Source organism: Psammomys obesus, unplaced genomic scaffold (assembly GCF_907164565.1).
Source record: "Psammomys obesus unplaced genomic scaffold, mPsaObe1.curated_primary_1811, whole genome shotgun sequence".
Classification (NCBI taxonomy): domain Eukaryota; kingdom Metazoa; phylum Chordata; class Mammalia; order Rodentia; family Muridae; genus Psammomys; species Psammomys obesus.
The window spans coordinates 1,792,553-1,799,958 of NW_026596463.1; the positions used below are offsets into that span (position 1 = coordinate 1,792,553).

General features: G+C 41.0%; 1 pseudogene; it reads right to left on the minus strand.

Annotated features, from left to right (window-relative positions):
* Window positions 1–3,222: 3,222 nt before the first annotated feature.
* LOC129670012 (PCNA-associated factor-like) lies at window positions 3,223–3,672 on the minus strand (annotated as a pseudogene).
* Window positions 3,673–7,406: the final 3,734 nt, after the last annotated feature.

Consider the following 7,406-nt stretch of genomic DNA (forward strand, 5'->3'; position numbering starts at 1 on the left):
TGTATATATTATAGCTTTCAGGTCTTTTCAAAGATGTATGTACTTAATTTATATGCATGAGTGCTCTGCTTTCATGCACACCAGAAGAGGGAGTCAGATTCCATTACAGATGGTTGTGAGCCACCATGTGGTTGCTGGGAATTGAACTCAGGACCTCTGGAAGAGCAGCCAGTGCTCTTCACCACTCAGCCATCTCTGCAGCCCCTCAGTGTAGTGTGTTTATTCCTCCTGAGTGTGTAAACAAGTAGATCTCTGATTCTTATGCCTTCTTTTGAGGCTCTTTTCTTCCTGTTGGCTTTCCTTGTCCAACTTTAATGCGATAGTTTTTGTTTTATATCATTATATTTTATGTTGTTATCTCTTAGAAGTCTATTCTTTTTTAATGAGAGACAAAAAAGGAGTGAATCTGCATGGGAGGAGTAAATGGAGAGAAAACTATCTGAGAAAAGAGTCTATTTTCAAAAAAAGAGAAAAAAATGCATTTGAGTATATTTAAGACAAATCCTCCAAATAAAATAACCCTCAATCACATAAATATTTGTGCTTTCTTGAGTGAGAGGAAAAAGACATGGAATTATCACTAATGTATCCAGAATTACACACAACTGCTTGCCTTGGCTGTCTGTTGTGAACTGTGTTTAATAGTTTCACTGTGGAAAATCACTGCAGTGTTTCACTTCTGCACACACACACACACAAAACATACTGTGCATTTACTGAAGTCTGAGAACAGCTAGGGGAGTGTCACACGCTTAAATCTGAGTAGGAAGACAAGGAAGATTGAGCATAGCTGTTCACAGGACAACTAGCAGCAGTCCTTTAGTTGTGCTGACATTTCTAGATGGCCGGAGAGAAGCTCCAATAATAATTACATTATGGCAGTTTCGGTTTCTTTCCCTGTGCCTCACACACACCTCAATACGAGGCTGGGATGGAACTATCGTCTCAGGTATCCTAGATAAGTGCCCTACCTTAGCTTAACTTCAAAACCTCATCTACAAGTCATGACTGGGTTCCTGTTGAGTACCATATCTGCCTTCAACATGTTTTGTACTAAAATTTTTTACTCCAAAAATGTGTACATATTTATGAAACACAAATTAAAACAAATTAAATGAATTAAAAACAAATTAAATTTTGTGTGCATTTGAGAAAGCGAGTGTGTGTGTGTGTGTGTGTGTGTGTGTGTGTGTGTGTGTGTGTGTTGGGACAGCATACACTGAGATCACAGGACAGCTTTCAGAAGGTGGATCTTTCTGAAAGCTGAGATCAGAGTTAGCTGCACATGCCTTTACTGGCTCAGCCATCTCACCAGCCCCTAATACCTCTTTTCTAAGGATCCTTCCCCTGTTTTTTTTTTAACTCCTATAGCATCTGAAAACATATTCAAACAGATGCAGTTATAGCTTGCCCCGTTTTACCTCAGTTTTTACTCTTCTGTCCCATGGTACAAGGTAAACAAGCCTGCTGTCAGTCTTTTGACAGATCATAAAGCAAATGGTAAGATGTGATTTTTGTGGGTCCAGCCCAAGGGGCAACAGTGTCTGCTCTCACAGCACAAAGGAGAGAGGTAAGGAGGCAGGGCTTGTAACAGGGTTCTGGTCTTCCTAGATTCGGAGACTGGGGATTTTGTTGATACTGTTGGTTGAGGGTTTGTTTCTCTCCACTCTTGATTTCCATGGCTTTTGCATTTTGAAAGAATGCTTTTTAAGAAAATCTCAATCATTTGATTTTACCTATAAAGACTCAGGAGCCAGATGGTGGAAAGCCTGCTAGCTCAGAGAGACAGAGAAAGCACCCAGCTGACCTTCCTTCCAGCCAACATGCCGAAAGGAAGATGCTTTCCCACATCATCTCAGCCCCTCAAACCGAATGTCCCTGCTTTCTCCTTTCCATGAATTTCTCTATCCATCCTCCTGACTTCCTCTTACTCTCCATGATTTTTTTCATATGTTCACTCCCTGTCAAGTGTTTTTTGCTCCACCTCTTGACCTGTAGTTGAGTTTATTTAATGCTGTTTACAGTATTTAAGCAGAAAGTTCTTAGATTAAAGGTGTGTGCTAGGGCTGAGCCATACCACAACCAGAAATAGATTTTTTCCAATAAACAACACAATCTTGGGGTTCACAATGTGATCAAATATCCAGCAACAAAAGAGTGGGTGGGGAAATAGGGTACGTGGAGGGAGAAAGAAAGAAGATACAGACACAACAGGAAACCCCCTGGTTTTATTCTGTAGTCTCCTTCAGATGTGTTAAATCACTATCAAGAATTAATGTGTTTTCTAGTGTCAAATTTGAGGCTGTAAAAAGGTTCATTTTCACCAACAGAACCGTTCTCTTCAGTGCTTGAGTTAATGGTGCACCTGTATGCTTTGTTCTCTACTAAAGTGAGTGTGTGAAGGAATTTGTCAGGGCAACTGACAAATTGGGATGTCTCTGCTCAGCAAGGAAGGCCCTGTCTCTGTCTTTACTCATGTTAGAGTGATTGACGCTTCTTTAGGGATTATGAAACTAATTGAGAGGGCTTTTTGATTGTTTGTTTGTTTTGGGTTTTGGGTTTTTTGGTTTTTTTTAGAAAGATGGAAGACACCTTGTCCCAATTTGGAGAGTCTGTCAAGAGGAGGGTTGGATGATGTCATTGGCAGCCTTGGAAAGATCATTATCAGGAAGGACAGGAAGCTCATCCTGAGGTTAAATAAAGCTGTCCACACCTCACTGCCAAGCCACCCGAAATCTGTGCATCATGGGAAACTGGCTTTTCATTGTCCATGGTTCTTCTTTTTTTTTTTTTAAATTAATACTGAATCTTTTAATGTGAAAAAGACTAAATCAATTCTGTTAAGCAAACAAGCCATAAAAGTAAGTCATTATTTCCATAATCAGTGCCCATAAAATGCCATCAGTACAAAGATCTAAGGAAATCTGATAAACAGTAGATTAGTAATTATGGCATCATGTAATATTGATTAATATTGATTTTGAAAGACGCTTAACAGGTAAAATAAGCAGCATATGACATTATAAATTCAAGAATGTAATTAGAATTTACAAATTATAAAAATTCCCCACTTTTACAGTCAATTGTTTTTGAATGGCTAAATTTTAGCCTCGTGTTTTAATTAAATGCCTATTCAACAAGCCAACTGAACAAACGCATCTACCCAAATTTACATCCTAGAATACGTAAGTAAACTGAAGACATTATTCAGATGAGTAAGTTCTATTCACCTTCATCATCTGTGTGATCAGGTTGCAAAGGACACACTTTTCTCTTTGCTTTTCTTAGGCCACTGCTTCCTGCTTCTTCAAGAACCTTGTTCTCTTTTTCCGAATCTTTAGGGGACAGCCTGAAGAATTCTCCAATGCCTTTTTGCCACTTGGGAGTTGAGTGCACACAAACTGGACTCCCTCCTGCCTACTTATTTTCATCTTTTCTTGATGAACACGAGGAAAAACTGGTGACAAAGGTGGAGGAGCCAAGTACCTTTCTAGGGGCTCGAGAAGCCACCACTTCTCTGTAGGTTCCTGGGACATGGTTCACTTCAGTCCTCAGCTTGTTCACAGCTCTCACCGACTCCCCAACTACAGATGTCTCAACTGGATAAGGATCCCTTGTCCATGGTTCTTTGATGACAGAGAAAAGATAAACTGAAAAGGAAGCAATAATCATGATTCTGTGAACATGTTTAGAGGATAAATTTTATTATAGTATGTTTTGTTCTGTTCTGTTATTTTCAAAGTACTTGAGTGTAGCTATGCTGTCCCAGTGGGGCCCATACCCCTGGCTCAAGCACTCTCTTGCTTTAGCCACGCAAGGAACAGGGATGTATAGACACCTGTAACAGCATCTAGCCAAAGAACAAAGTGTAAACATCCCAAAGAACTTCGTAAATGAAAGAAACCAAGAAACACCAAGCAGGATGAGGGACAGTGTCTTTTTGATGTTGAACATGTTGATGATACCATGTTCTGAGATTGTTCAATGCCCAGGCAACCCTTCACACACTGTGGGTGGTGTTCTCCATGGTTTTGGTAGATCTGGTCTTGAACTTGTACACTATGATCCAGTTCTCCTAAGACAGACCTGTTATCTGCAGACGATAAGTTCTAAGCTGGGCGTGCTTGTGTGTAGGGAGAGGACCCATGGCAAAAGCTTCCTCCAAAGCATCCGTGTGGCAGCACACACCTGCACCTCAGGTAGAAGATAAACTTCTCGAGGCAACGGCCATCTCCACATCTACAACACTTGTCAAATGTGCTATAAACAGTCATTGAAAGAATAAATGAGTGGACCCAGGTGTGGTGGTGCAGGCCTTTAATCCCAACACTCTGGAGGCAGGCGGATCTCCATGACTTCAAGGCCACTATGATCTACAAAGCAAGTTTCAGGACAAACAAGGCTGCATGATAGAGGGACCTCATCTTAAATAAATAAATAAATGAATGAATGAATGAATAAATAAATAAATAAAGGAGGAGGAGGTAGAGGAGAAGAAAGAAAGGAAGGAAAGAGTGAATCCATTTATTAAGTAGGTTTTCCTTTCTAAATTGTGATTCCAATCATGAGTCTGTTGAGTAAATGGCCCTTGAACCACAGGGCACTGGCTACTCAAACAGTCCTCATCAGAATACGTATGCCTTAGGGGTTACAGCGGAAATTATTCATATATTTTTAGATCATTTAAAATCTGTCATATTCCATGAGTAAGAGAAGTCATTTTTATCTGAGCATCATGCTGACTAATATGAGCTGTGGTGAAGGGAGAGAGATGGTGCCTGAGCAGTTAGTCTAGGAAGTGTCCTGGGTCTGCAGCAAGGAACAATGAGATGACGACATTCCACTTTATAGACTTCTTTCAGCCACAAACGGAGAAATGTCAACATTCTCGTTTCCAGTGTTACAAATCACCAGATGTCAGATTAATCATTCCATAAAGGTTTTATTCAACTGCCAAGAAAAAAATAAAATTGAGTCATAAATAACAGACAGAGTGCTTGGGTAGTATATTCCAGTCTCTTTAATGGCAAAGAAATCAGCAGCTTATTTCTAGAATTTGATTTCATTGTGAGTAGAACCACAGACCTTTCCAAGGCATGCCTGTCAGAAGTGTTTCCAGTTCATTCAGTCTTCATTTCAGGGGCAGCGCTCAGTGCTGGACCCGCTGAGTACTTATATCTGATGTCAAAGTCTCTGCAGCCATCAGGAATGTCAAAGTCTATACAAGCACAGGGCACTCAGAGACCTAGTGCATTTCCTTTTATCTGTTATATCCTTATAGTATTTAATTCATTAATAAGAGTCGCTGACTGGCATTGCTGCTCTGTGTCACTTTTCAGCTGTTCCTAATTTTATCCACAGCTATAATCCCAGGATTTGGGAGAGAGAGGTAGGACAATTGAGGACCATGGTCGTCATCTACTCTGTAACGAGTTGGAGGCCAGACTGGGAAACATGAAATCAGGAGTGAAGACAGAAGGAGATGGGGTGAAGAGATCTTGACTGGGTTCATTTATTCAAAAACTGAGAAATAACATAAAAGTCGAAGATCAGGTTCATCTATGTGATGAACCACTCTGCAGCCATCAAACAGCTACACAAGGATAGATTGCTATAGTTTCATCTAGACTACATATTTTAATTTTTAAAAATTAGATCACAAAAGCTTAGCATGATCCTATTTCTACATGTGTTTATAAATGCAGGGAAAGTAGCCTAGAGAAATAACCATCATGATATAGATAAGTGTTATGTGTGGTTGTAACATATGGGTAGTTTTCTCTTTAACTTTACTTAGGTAAAGCTCATAGATTTTAAAATAAGTTTGCATTAATCCTGTAACGAAACTTCAAAGAATGAAATAAAGACAGAGAAGATCTTGTAAGGAACTTGGACTAGAGGAATCTCAGCATTAACCATTGATTCATGATGCACTCAAAAACATTCTGCAAATGTGTATTGTCTATCCACTGTGAGCACAGAGCTTTTCTCTGTCTCTGATGGGACTTCTGTATATGGGTAACAAATTCTTGACTTTCAAGGACTTAATAGAAACTGAGGCCCACATGTAAAGAGAATCAGAAAGCTGCAATCAGAATGAGGCTGAAGGAGGAATGCCACAACCAAGGTACCAACAAGATGGTATGAGGAGAATGATGGCTGACATGAGGTGACAGAACAGAGTGCTAGGTGAATGTGCCCAGTCATCTGCTGCTGTGTTCCAGATGTGAAACATCCTCCCTGCTGGTGGAGTGGGAGGTGATCCGCTCCTATCCATAGCTCCATGTACTCTTCCCACTGCCATGACACCTTGCCTCTCCTCAATCCCGCAGCAACAAGCAAGGTGACTGTGAAGAAGCCCGGGACTGTAAGGTACATTGTATCTTTCGTCTTTTTAACTTCTTTTCCCAGGCATTTTGTCGCAGTGACAGATAATGCTAACACAACCACTTAAAGGACCAGATCCTTGGGACAAGGACTTCAGCACCACACTCAAACCGAGCTGACTTAAGCCTTCCGCTTAAGTCAAGGTAAAGTAACTGAAGCCAGCCATGCACTTGCTGACATCTGGTATTGCTTGGTCAGAAGCACACATCATATTTAACAGATGAAGTATAAGGTGTTGTGTGCTGTTTAATAAACATTTATCATTGCTCAAATCAGCACATCTCGTCATCCACTCCAGATGTACTGAGAGTAGCTGGGTAAATAATGTCCAGCGGACAGCGCGAAGACGTACAGGAGACTAACGTAGAGCCATAGAGCTTGGCTTCCAATTTGGGGGAAGCAGAAAAATGAACATTTTTTCTCTAAGGATTCTGTCTTGGAGATGTTCAGGTGCCCAGAGGATGAAGAGAACAAAGCAGTGAAAGGGACAGTGGCTGTGACTTGATGAGGTAGGGTTCTCACCATTGAGATACACCACAGTCATCCAGCAGGGGTCAATTGCTTCCTACTAACACACCGTGCTGTCCCTTGTTTTCCTGAGATAGAAGCATTTTCTGCTAAGGTTCAAACCCTGTTGCAAATTTTCCTACCACTGAGATCAATCGTATGGCCAATACACAGAGAGGATAGATAATAATCACCGCAATTAAAGGTCCGGCGGTGGTGACGGCAGATGCTGTCCTGGGTACTAGCATTTATAGGGATTAACTGATGAGCGTGTCCCAACACCAACAGCAGTATACGGACATCAAATAGTCTCAGCCCTGCCCCAGCCCACACTGGCATTATTGCTAACCTTGAAGAAGCAAGGAGCTCTCTCTCTCTCTCTCTCTCTCTCTCTCTCTCTCTCTGTTCAAGGCTAAGTTGTATACATTCTGTGACAACACATCAGGCCTGGGCTCATTTTCTGGGTGTGTGCAATATTGAGAAGGACTGTCACGCTTATTCAGGACTTAATA